This window comes from Notechis scutatus, chromosome 4 (genome assembly GCF_049901735.1).
Source record: "Notechis scutatus isolate UNSWTSFEM ecotype Mainland chromosome 4, rNotScu1.2, whole genome shotgun sequence".
NCBI classification, from domain to species: Eukaryota; Metazoa; Chordata; class Lepidosauria; order Squamata; family Elapidae; genus Notechis; species Notechis scutatus.
In genome coordinates this window covers 145,004,038-145,017,729 of record NC_142012.1, presented here as the reverse complement: position 1 = coordinate 145,017,729, position 13,692 = coordinate 145,004,038, and positions in this window count along the sequence as shown.

The window sequence follows — 13,692 nt, the reverse complement described above, 5'->3', positions numbered from 1 at the left end:
CCCTCTCCGTGTCTACCTCCATTCCCCCTTTGAAAGAAGGTGAAAGGAAGGAGCAACAGAGCAATCCTCCTTTTTTTTCAGGGACACAATAGATTCTTTTAATGCCTATCTCTAGATACCAGAAGGCATAGTTAATTCTCTCTTTTTCATTTGCATGATACTGGCTAAATTTCAGGTCAGACAGGCTACTTTTAGGATTTAGGAGGCCTGTTTATGACCTGAAAATAATTTAATTGTGACCTGATTTTAATCTGGGTTTGCATATCATTTGGGCTCTTTACGTAATCTTGTCAAGCATGATAGGCAAATAGAGTCATTGACTGCTGCACAGATTTATCCATGCATTCTACTACTTATATATTCAGGATTACTGGGCATTACCTTTGCCTTTCAGTAGCCTTTCAGGAAATCAGCTCTCCTTGCCAGCTATCTGGTAAGGTTGATCTAACTGGATGATGAAGAAAAGTAGGTTAAATTTCTGGAAAATCTGTAGGGTCAGTGGGAGGGACTGGGTGAATAGGGGAAGCATCTAAAGTTTTCTTTCTTTCTTCCACTGCTTTGCTATAGATATGATTTCTCATTGTATCTCATTCTCATTGATGAGGGAATAGAAAGGGAACTTACCAAATTTGCAGATGATACTAAGCTGGCAGGAATAGCTAACACTCAAGAAGATAGGCTCAAGATCCAGATGGATCTTGACAGACTAGAACACTGGGCCATATCTAATAAAATGAAATTCAATATAGAGAAAAGTAAAGTCCTACACTTAGGCAAGAAAAACCAAAAGTACACATATAGACTGGGTGAAACCAGGCTCAATAGCAGTAACTGTGAGAGGGATCTTGGAGTCTTAGTGGACAACCAGCCAAATATGAGCCAGCAGTGTGCAGCAGCAGCCAAAAAAGCTAATGCAATCCTAAGTTGTATTAACAGAGGGATTCAGTCAAGATCAAGATCAAGATCACTAATACCATTCTATAAAGCCTTAGTAAGACCACACCTAGAGTACTGCATCTAGTTTTGGTCACCACATTATAAAAAAGATGTTGAGACTCTAGAAAAAGTACAGAGAAGAGCAACTAGAATGATTAGGGGACTGGAGGCTAAAACATACAATGAACCGTTGCAGGAACTGGGCTTGGCTAGTCTAGTAAAGAGAAGGATCAGGGGAGACATGATAGCAGTCTTCCAATATTTGAGGGGCTGCCACAGAGAGGAGGGGGTCAAGATATTTTCTAGGCCAGACAAGGAATAATGGATGGAAACTGAACAAGGAGAGATTTAACCTGGAAACAAGGAGAAACTTTCTGACACTGAGAACAATCAATCAATAGAACAGCTTGCCCTCGGAAGTTGTGGGAGCGCCATCACTTGAGACTTTCAAGAAGACATTGAACTGACATTTGTCAGAAATGGTGTAGGGTCTCCCGCTTGGGCGGGGGTTTGGACTAGATGACCTACAAGGTCCCTTCTAACTCTGATTATCTGTTATCTGTTATAGAAAAACTGGTCTGCTCTCCACTGGTCAGTTTAGCTTGATTACCTTGCTTGCCAGGGAAAATTGGTCTTCTGCTACATTTGCAGTCTGAGAATGGTGTAAGTTCAGTGATGCATGTTCTTGCATGTTAATAGCAATAGACCCTATACTGAAATCCTGGTTTTTATTGTGAACCCCAGCATATTCATAAACACCACAGGAGCTGTGGTGGTGCAGTTATTAGAATACAGTATTGCATGCTAACTCTGCCACTGTCAGGAGTTCAATCCTGACCAGCTCAAGGTTGATTCAGTCTTCCATCCTTCTGAGGTTGGTAAAATGAGGAGCCAGATTGTTGGGGGCAATATGCTGACACTTAGAGGATGCTGTAAAGCAGTACTGTATGAAGCGGTATATGTGCTAAGTGTTATTGCTATGGCTATCTCCCATTGATGACTATCAGTCCCTTGTTCTGATGTACTTTGAAATTTAAATGTAGGGTTTAAAAAATGACTAGCAAGCTAGAATATTACCTAACAAACTACTGATTTTAACTTTTAAGAATGCCCTGAACTCTTCAGGCATTCTTAGAAAATAAAGAGCATTATCTTGCTTCAAATGTTTCTACTTCCTCTGAAAAAAGCCAATGTTAATTGGAGATATGATCGTAGCTAATTTTTCACCAGGGTGCCCTCTAGGGAATGGGTATTCTGGAACTGGCCAGAGTAATTGTGGCAACTATTTTGTGAACAGGAACTTACCTAACTAACCCTTTCAAGGCATCCACGGAACCCTCTCAAAACGTCAAACACAGTTGCTGTGCCCAAACACCTGATGTTTGCATTAGAGCAGGGGTCTCCAAACTTGGCAACTTTAAAACTTGTGGACTTCAAGCTCCGAGAATTCTTCATGCTGGCTGGAAATTCTGGGAATTGAAATTGACAAGCCTTCAAGTTGTCCCTCATTAAAGAGATGTGTGAAACCATGATTTCTAATGGTTAGAAATCAGCAGATCTGCCTTCACCGTACAAAACCTTTGTTTGGATTCTTGATAGACACATCCATATGTGCAAATATTTTCCAATGCTAGCAAAAACCAATGATTAACTGTTACCACTGAGTAGTCCTAGCTCATCCAACCAAGCACAAGGCACGTTCATCTCAGTTTGAATGCAGAACTAGAACTTGGCTGTCATCTGATATGGAATTGCTAATTTGATAACAGTTTGCAGAGGTGCCACATATGTTCCAGAGTTGTTGGTATGGAAACAACACAGACACTGACACTTTAGTGCTTTACTGTTGTATATTTTTGTTGCTAATTAATTAATATAAATCTCAGAACAGGTTGGTAGGAAATATAAATTAGCTGAGATTTAGAATAAAAGTATGGAATTGCCCATATGCTTTCAGACTTCTACAGAACCAGTCAGATAAAAAAAAATGTGTGAGAAATTCATCTATCTCCCTATTACTAAACTCTTCTGTGGCCAACTCCACATCACCATCATTACTCATTCTTGTGGATTTCCAAGGAAAAGCAAGGCACTCAGTTCATCCATTTGTTGTTCAGCTCCCCACCCATCCTCACATCATTAGAAAGTTATGTTGGCATAAAATTTGCTACCCCTCTGCCAGTCCCTGCTCTGGCTTTAAAACTTCTGACTTGTTGTACAGGGCATGTTAACCAAAGCCAGTGGTTAAATCTAGTGGTTTGGCTGCCCTTCCTTTCCTTTCGCCTTTCATCAGTACCCTATAGGAAATGATAAGCTAATCACAGTGATCTGGGATAACAGTATGGTGGGGAGAGATGGCTAGAGACATGGAGTCAGAAAGTTTTCAAAATACTGAACAGGTACTCCCTGACTTACAACTATTTGTTTAGTGATCATTTGAAGTTAGAATGACACTGAAAAAAATGACTTACGACCTTCACAGCATCCCTATGGTCACGTGATCAAAATTCAGGTGCTTAGCAACAGGCATATATTTACAACAGTAGCAGCATCCTAGGTCCGTGATGGCGAACCTATGGCATACGTGCCACAGGTTGGCATGCAGAGCCATTTGTGTGGGCACATGAGCTCTCGGCAAACTTACCTCACTGCGCGTATGCACGCCTTTTTTGGCCTGCCAGAGGCTTGAGGGAAGCCTCTGCAGGCTTTACAGACTGAAAAATAGGCCCGTTTTATCACTTCCTGTATTTCCGGAAATACTGGAAATGACGAAACAGGCCCATTTTTCATCCTGCAAAGCCTGCAGAGGCCTCTGGCAGGCCAAAAAAGGCCTCAAATGGGCCAAAAATCATTTGGGAGGTGCAGTGTAGGTTAAGGGGGTGGCGGGAGGAAATTGCATATGCATGCCCAGGTGCACATTGCCTTCTGGGTGTTGGCACGTGAGCATGCACGTGCATAAGAGCACACAGTTTTTGGCACAAGAGCCCAAAAAGGTTAGCCACCACTGTCCTAGGTCATGTGCTGTCTATTTGTGACCTGCCCAGCCAGATTCCAACAAGCAAAGTCAATGGGGGAAGCCAGATTTGCTTAACGACCATATGATGTGGTGGTTCGCTTAAGAACCATGGCAAAAAAATCATAAATCAAGCTTAACAACTTAACAACTATCTGACTTAGCAGTGGAAATTGTTGTCCCAATTATGCTCATAAGTCAAGGAGTACCTGTAGTGAAGTAGCTAAACCAGAGTGAGGCAGTGGTTTTTTTTCTGCTTTTATGGGAAGTTCTTCTACAAGCCTCAATTCAGGCATTAGGTTGTGGCTGATTCATAGATGGCAGAGACTGTCTTGTAAAGCAGAAGAGTGTTTGCTATTTCATTAAGCCTTCCCCAGAGTCATGGGATAGTGTGTCATTTCTTTAGACAACCCTCCCAGTCCTTAGGGCTTCGGTGGAAGCATACTAAATTCATGTTTCAGCTGCTTTTAGAAGAAGGCTGAAGTTGGGTATGAAAGGCTGTCTAACAGTTGATAGGATTGCTTAGTGCAGTTGGAGAACTCCTGTCCAATTCACCAACTTACATGGCATTCTAGCTCCTCACATCTCTCACTCCTATGTCTGCCATCTATTCGCTTAGATTATTTTAAAACATACTTTAGTGCATTTTATGCCCTCAACCTTTCTGGCTCTGCAGACTGGCAGAGGCGGTGGCAGTGGCAGCAGTGACGGGGGGGAGAGATGGTTTCACACACGCAACCTAATCTCGCACACACACAAATGGAGCTTTATGCACTCTACCACCGCTTGTGCAGCCCGGTTCCCAATGGGCCCTGGACCCCTGCTTTAGTGTGTTTGTTTAAAAGTTGGTGAAAGGGTGTTTCTCTCACTCTCCTCCAGTCAAAGTCCACCTCTCCTATCAATTTCTCAGCTACTCTTGGGGGCCTGACTTGGGCTTTGGAGCTAGAGATAGGCTTTCTCTCTTTGGAAGAGAAAACCAAACAATCAGGTGCCAGTGGGAAAAATGTTTGGTGTCCTTTTCAGCTTTGTTGGATCATCTTTATTATGTAATCCTTAATCAATTACCTTTTTTAGTGCCTCAGAGACTAAAGATCGCATTCTCCTAGCTGTCTTATGGCTACAGGATTGTTTGGTTTTCTCTTCCAAAGACAGAGCTCAGGTTCCAACTTCAAACCAACACCAGATTTCTCCTCCTGGTTGTCATGCCTGCAAGTGGGGTATCAGAAATCGGACTGGGACAACTTGCCAAAGCTCCCAGAAATATCAGAAAATATGGATGTGGCAGAGATCAAGAGGAACGACTCTTAACTCTTAGCATTCTTCCTATCCCCTCACAGTTGACCATCATATTAGGAGGTGTTGAATATGTTCAAAATGGTTGAATATGATGAAAATGCAATGTAAAAGAGAAGGTGGAAGAAACATCAACTTTCTGGCAATGTTGGAGCACTGCAACTTTGGAGTGTTGCAATTCAGTTACGTCTATGGCAGGGGTGGGATTCAACTGGTGTTACTACTGGTTTGGTGATTATGTTTTGCGTGCGCATGTGCGCTTCACAAAAAAACCTTAAGCTGTGCCGCCCGGACAGATGATAAGCGCTGCGTACGGGTGCACAGCGTTTGAAAAGCCTCTTTTTTCCTGCTTTTTTCAACCTCAGCTGTTGCCGCACAAAGTGGCTGAGGTTGAAAAAGCAGGAAACAAAGGACAGGTAAGAGCCCAGGCGGGTGGGTGGGCCAAACAGCAGCAAACAGTTCCGGGTCTGTTGCTCTTCAGAGCTACCGGTTCTTTAGAATCGGGCAGAACTGGTAGCATCCCACCCCTGGTCTATGGAGATTCTCAGTCATCCAGGTCATGGTTGTTCTAGAGATGCCTTTTCAAAAGGCAAATGAACTTTGTTTTTCCTTGAAAAAATTTGCTTTTCATCCAAGAGGCTTTTTCAATCAGAACTAAAAAAGCTTTTGGATGAGAAGCAAAACATCAGTTAATTTTTGAAGAAGCGAGGTCTAGAATTTAAAGCACATCATTTCTTTTCTTTCAGCACTGGTTTCATTGTCAACCTTAGAACTAGAACATGAAAATTGAGTGAAGAGAGAATGTAAAAATGTTAACCCAGACTGCTGAAAAATGGGCTCTTAATTCATAATTTTTTTTAAAGAAAACTTAGTACTGTACATTGCACCAGTGCTATATTGAGAAATTGCAAAATTCAAGCATTGTTAACATGTTAGATATTCCAGTTCTCATAAGAACAGCTCACACTTTATCAACAGGGGGAGAGAGAGAAGGAAAATCAATTACATGGAATCAAATAAAAATATTTATAGAGTGGACCATTTGAAGATTTTCTTCCCCACCAAGACGAACTCTAGAGAAAATTTGAGTTTGCTTTGGAGAAAATTCTATTGTATAATTGGCCAAAGATGTGAGAAGGGAAAGGAAGACAGATTTCTCTTTAGCACTCAGCTGGCCATTTAGCACCTGCAGAGAGAGAAAATTGGCTCAGAGCTTTGCACAATATGCCCCAATGTGCATGCTTCTACCCAGGAGGTCCTTCCTTATGGGCCATGTAAAGGAACAAGAATGGAAGAACAGTTTTACAGCATTCCCAAACTCAGTATCGCTATACCAGCCAAAATAATAATGTTGCTACCCTTAAAATGTAAGGGTTACAGTGAGGATTGAAGGAATAGTTGGAATACCAGAACTGTTTATTTAATCAGTTGACTTCTAGATATTAAAAATGTTTTTTAAGTTTCCTTCTGAGATAAATGCTTACTTCCAGGAGAAATTACAAGAATTCTTATCAACTAAACACTTCAGAATGGCATTGGCACCTACTGTCATCTTTAGTTTAAAAGCAGGGGTGGGAATTCAAATTTTTTAACAACCAATTCTGTGGGCATGGCTTAGTTGGTAGGCGTGGCTTAGTGGTCATGTGACTGGGTGGACATGGCTTGGTGGTCATATTATTGGCTGTGCATGGCCAACTCAATATCACTCATATCGAGGCATGCATCTCCTCGCCTGGCCTTTCATGACTGTGGGGATGCTGCAACAGTCGTAAGTGTGAAAAATGGTCATAAATCACTTTTTACAGTGCCATTGTAACTTTGAATGGTCACTCCACACAAGCAAAGTACCAGCAAAGGAGGGAAAAATAGCTCCAGAGAAGTTCCTGAGACAGGAATTCTTGTCCTGCCAAGAATGTAATAAGGGTTAACGGAGAGGCAGTTTCTGTAAACAACACCAGAATGTTTCCTTCCTGCCTTCCTTACAGGATTAGGCCAGTAATTTCTTGTAACAACTGGTTCTCCGAACTGCTTAGAATGTTAACAACCCGTTCTAGCGAATAGGTACGAACTGTAGAATCCCACCCGTTTAAAAGGCCATCCTGGACTGAGCTGGGCTAATTTGGAACTTCAGACAGATATAAGAAATGATTGGGAGAAAAACTGAATTTTTTTCTTTACAAAGGAAGCCTAATAGGCATGCCAAAAGCTTGGCTAATCATTGCATGATTATTATGGTGTGCATATTAATAAGATGTGATATGACCCTCTGAGTGAGGGAGAGCAGATGTTATATTACAGCAGGTTTCTGGTTTCTGCTGCTACTTTGTATCTCTGTCCATTTGAACAACCATCAACATAATATATTAGATAATTCATAAGTTTGCAAGATACTACAGCTGCAGCAGATTCCTATTATGCAGCCTTGGATCTTAGTAGATGTGTCAGTGGAGGTTCTTCTTATAAGAGGTTAGGACAACTTCCCTTTCAATCCTTCAACCAGCATAAGAATTAATATACATCCAAACTAAAGAAATCTATGTTCAGGATCTGTGACTGTCAGCAGGATCTTGTACTAATAAACCTTTCATCACTATCTTTGATGATAGTAGGGTTTAGCTCAAGGTGCTTGTGCAGGTGGCTTACATAGATAAAACATTAAGAATAAGCTTGTCTGGCTCCTACTTTCTACCATTGTTGAATGCAAAATAGTCAGCATGGAATACCCGGCCTAGACTTTGATCAACAGAGACCCACTTATTCATATGGGATATCTATGCTACCAGGATCACAAAATATGCTGGCTAGGAAGATCCCACTTTGAATGGAACCCTCCCTAGCTGTCAGTTATGATATAGTTCTTGCAAGTAAGAAAGAAGAAATGAAAGAAAGGAGGTCCTGAGTACACATTTCAAGAACCGTTTTCAGGCTAAGGACTTCCCATTGTCTTTTAAGAGGCACACTGAAACTCTGCACAACCAGGAGAAAGATAAATGGGCAGAGCTAGGATAAAAATGAAAGGTTGATGTAATTTCAGTTTAATTAAATCTTGCCCATATTATTGTTATTTGGCGATATTCTTACAAGACTTGAGTCATTTCCCCACTTATACAGTCTTCTGAAGTCATCCAACCAACTTTTGTGCCAAAATAAGATTAATAAAGGTGATATTTCTATCATTTCAACATTGTAAGTTTCTAATGGGGAATTTACCTTGATTCTGAATGAAACCAGTTTTCTGGGTTTGCAAAATACATTACACTATAAACTAATCAAAACAGGCTGGCTTTTCCCAACTTATTAACCCATAAGATACTAAACAAGATTATTTGTAACCAAGATTAGATATTGTGTTCCTCCTACTGTTATCTAACTCAGTTAAAACATATTAGATGAACATAGCCTTTGCATACTTCATTTCTTCTGTCACATTCACAATCGGTTTGATTGGATTCGGGGGATACACCCAATGTTTTCATGCTCTGTAAGCAGTACTGAGCCTCAGTGTGTAGCCCTGGCATATTGCAAGAAAGTCAGTTCTTCTGCAAGTTTGAAGTAACTGCTTCTTCAGTTGAGAAGTACTTTTTGCTTTTCGAGCTAAGAATGTACTTTTTGCTTTTCAAGCTAAGAATGGTTTACACATTTTCTTCCTCCAAATGTTCAACAATTTGTGATCAGGAGCAGAATTGTTGTCTCTGTGAAGTATATAACCCACGGAGTCTCATGGATAAATTGCTATTTGATACTGGTTAAACCCTGCATTTTCCCTTCATTGCTATCTATGTCCTACTGATATTTTTTTTTTTAAAGTTTGACATTGTGGACGAACTCCAGCCCAGAGGCATTCATAAGATTTTCCTGAACTTTGTTCTAGTGGGATTACTTTACTGCCCAGATTCCACAAATTGCTTGTTCAATAAAAAGGGTGTGTTTTTTAACAGTCCACTTAGTTAAAATTTACCTTCAACCTTTAACAACCTTAGCTGCAAGAAATATTTTCCATACCAATGAACAGTTACCCCCCCCTTTAAAAAAAAACTTCTGTGAAAATCAGGTCCTGTGAACATTGAGAAACAACCATGAAAGTTTAAGTGTTTCCTTTTCTAGATATATGTAGAGTGTGTGGAGAAATGAAGATAAGAATCGTTGCAGATGGTGGTTCATCAATCTATCACACAATCTGTTTTCTGTACAAAGGAAATGGAGGCCTATCACTTGGGCAAAGCAAAGCACAGTGTAGTGAACTGAAAAGCAATAAAGTAGAAGCCAGGTGTTCTGTGATAAGTGCTGCTGTATACGCATCTGTGGTTTTCTCAGGAAAAAAAAATCATTGCAAACAAATGTCCCCAATATTCAGGAACAAATACTACCCTTAGATAAAAAGCCCATTAACAACAACAAAAGTGGCAATAATTTTAAATGGGGATTGCTTTTGGCAAGGTAACTTGAAACTCTCCAAATGTTTCAGATAACAGCTGCCATAATTCCTTGTCACTGGCCATGTTGATTGTATTAGATAGAGATTAAAATTGAGAACCAGCGAAGGTACTGTTACACTGCTTATCCTTGGCATGTGGGAAAGGAAGTGATTTTATTCTATTTTATCTGAAATCTACATTACTGCCCAATTCACACAAATAGGGAAGTTATGGTCTAAGTGAGAAGTCTGGGTCCCGTCAGATGACCTTGCCTTAAGAAAGTCACCTGGACTATAGTTATCCTATTAGAGCAGGAGTCTCAAACTCACGGCTGCAGGCTGGATGCATCACGCGCTGGCCACGTCCACTCCCAGTTTAGCAAACGAAGAAAAAGTCACAATAGCTGTGACGACATGATGCCATGAGTTTGACGCCCCTGTATTAGATCATCTGGAATATAGTCAGAAATAGTCCTGTGCCTAACTCAGTCCTGTGCCATGGCAGGGGGACGGGGCGGGGACTCTATAGGGCAGGGGTCCCCAACCACCAGTCCGTGGACCGGTACCGGTCCGTGGAACAAGTCCTACTGGGCCGCTGGTTTGCTGGGCGCCGCCATCTTGTTTTGATGAAAAAGTGCTTCCGGTGAGCTCACCGGAAGCACTTTTTCATCAAAACAAGATGGCGGCGCCCAGCTGATGCCGGTACCGGGCCGCGCCATAAAAAAGGTTGGGGATACCGGGCCGCGGCATAAAAAAGGTTGGGGATCACTGCTATAGGGGATAACCAGCCCCGTAACCAGCTCTGAAACATCTTTGAAGCCAGCAAGACAGCAAAGTAGTAGTCTTACATGTGCACTCAGGACTATTGCTGCAATCTAGCCATGTTGCCATGATGTACTTCCATCTCAACATGTTTGTATAGCATATGAATAATGCAGTCTAAGTCCATTCAACAGCAAACTGTGATGACAATATCATAGCAATAGTACTTAGATTTATATACTGCCCTGTAGAGCTTTACAACTCTCTCTGGATAGTTTACAATGTCAGCATATTGCCTGCAACAATCTGGGTTCTTCTCATTATACCGACCTTAGAAGATGGAAGACTGAGTCAACCCTTCACAATTGAATTCCAGGCTGTGGGCAGATTTGCTGCAATATTGCATTGTAACCACTGAGCCTGGTGCAGTGGTTAGAATGCAGGAAATATATATTAAGGCATCATCACACAAATGCTGCCATTATGTACTCACATGTGCTCTCATCCCAGCATACGATGCAGATACGAGTCATATTTGCATAAGGATACGATCATACATTTCAACATCTGGCAGTTTGTATGCCTGTGAATCTATTCTTTTGAATTTTGATGCTTCTGTGTTTAATAAATATGCCAGATTGATTAGACTCATACAGACCCCCTCCCTTTTTTGTTGAGACCAGATGATGGAGCTGGAGGCCTTACTAGAGGTTATGGTGTATACATTAAGAATTCATCTCCATGAGTAGCAGAAAGTATAACATGAACACAGTTCCTGCTAGTGTTTGATTCCACAACTGATAAATAAAAAAATATTGCAGAAACTTTGTTTTGTTCGCTGAGATGTTTCCTTATCAAAAACAAAACCCTCCAGAGAGCAATTTGAATGAGAAAACATTTAAATGTGATCCTTCCACAGCGGCCTGAAGTGACCAGAATCCAAGAATAGTACTATTTTATGCTGCTTGGCTCTAAGAAGCTAAGCCAGAGAATAATATCGATGGCTAAGGATGAAGGAGCCTTCTGTTGTATGTCCCAATGCCAACCTGGATATTGCCATCACTGGGAAGGCAGCCTGGGTGGAAATCCTCATTCCAGATCTCTGTATGCCACTGAAAACTCTCCTCTGATCCCAGCTACTAAATTCAATGAGTAGGAACAATACAATTAAACTAGGGCCCCCATTCTTCCTTTATTACTACTTCCTGAACTCCTAGTTTTTCCATGAAAAGTATGCAGGCATGCAGTAGGGACAGCTGAAACACAACAATTTTCTTTCCCCTCTCAATTTCTTCAGGTTTTCATTAAGAATGTGGGTTGTAATAAAAGTTTAAATCAGGGACAGAAGTATAAGGAACATTTAATGTAGTGTAACCTACAGAGATTTTCAGATAGGTGGAGGTAGTACAGCTGGACTTTTGACTTATGACCACAATTAAATCCAAAATTTCTGTTGCTGAGACTTTGTTAAGTGAGTTTTGCCTCATTTTGTCCTTATTTGCCACAGTTGTTAAGTGAATCTCCACAGTTGCTAAGTTAGTAACATGGTTAAGTGAATTTGCTTCCCCGTTGATTTTGCTTGTCCAAAAGTTGAAAAACGTTGTTCACATGACCTCAGGACACTGCAACTGTCATAAGTCAATTGGCAAGCATTTGAATTTTGATCACATGACCATGAAGATGTTACAATGGTTAAGTGTGAAAAATGGTGGTCACTTTTTTCAGTACCATTGTAACTTAGAACAGTCACTAAATGGACTGTTGTTGAGGGTTATCTGTATTCAGATAAATAACAAATAAGCATTTGGACAATGTAAATGTAAAACAAGCAAGACAACAATGGCCTTTTGGCAATCAAAATTAATTCTCCATCGTACTATAGCGTCCTTGTTAGAACAGTGATCCCCAACCTTTTTGACGCCGCGGCCCGGTACCGGCATCAGCTGGGCGCCGCGGCCCGGTACCGGCATCAGCTGGGCGCCGCCATCTTTTTTGATGAAAAAGTGCTTCCGGTGACCTCACGGAAGCACGCTTTCATAAAAAGATGGTGGCGCCAACGCTCGGTGAGCTTTTCCGGTAGAAATGGCTTTCTACCTGGAAAAGCTCACCGAAGCGCTGGCGCCATCTTTTTGATGAAACGTGCTTCCGGTGAGCTTTCTACCTGGAAAAGCTCACCGAGCGCTAGCGCCACCATCTTTTTTGATGAAAACGTGCTTCCGGTGAGCTTTCTACCCGGAAAAGCTCACTGGAAGCACTTTTTCATGAAAAAAAGATGGCGTCGCCCAGCAAGCCGCGGCCCGGTAGGAGTTGTTCCGCGGACCGGTACCGGTCCGGTGGTTGGGGACCCCTGTGTTAGAATGTTGCGTGAACCCAATCATTATTTGTAAGCATGATAAAATGAACCTTTGTTAGATATGTTGTAGGACCACAGCCACAACACTGTGAACTCCAAAACTGACTGGGTGGGGGAAGGCATTACTTCTCACTTCTGAACAAATGGAAAACACCTGGCCAATGTTAGCATTATTTTAGCTTGCTTCAGTGATTATGGTGGAACAGAAGTGAAGATTATGCTATGTTTACTGGCAGCTGGCTTGCCCTTCATTTTAAAATCTCATATATTTTTATTTTGGAAAAATTGGAATGAATGAATATATATATATATATATATAAATAAAGTTTTCACGGGTACTTACATGTATGGTATTCAGCTTTGTTCGGGTATTTTCCCACATCATTAGGAGTTGTGCTTTTAAAGTTGTAGCAACGTTTCGACAGAATCTCATCTGCCATCATCAGGCTTCTGTATTGTGTTCGTCTTTCACAGCTGTTTGTCTGACTCACAGACGAACACAATACAGAAGCCTGATGATGGCAGATGAGATTCTGCCGAAACGTTGCTCCAACTTTAAAAGCACAACTATAATGACGTGGGAAAATACCCGAACAAAGCTGAATACCATACATGTAAGTACCCGCGAAAACTTAAGAATATATATATTAGCAATTTGTGAAATTATCAGAAAGACATAGATGTTACATGCAAGTAAGGTGTGCAACTAGTTTCCACAATGGTGGACTGTCAAGCTGCTAGCCAATTAACTTGAAGTTAGGTTTGCATCTCACACATGCTTTTGTGTTTCCATTCAAAACTACATGGCCCTAAATGATTTTTTTTTTAAAAAGGCAGGAAAACAAACCCTTTCTAAGCATAAATCAATTTTATCATCTCCCCAAGCATGTCATTTTTTTGTCTCCATCTCTTAGCCATCTC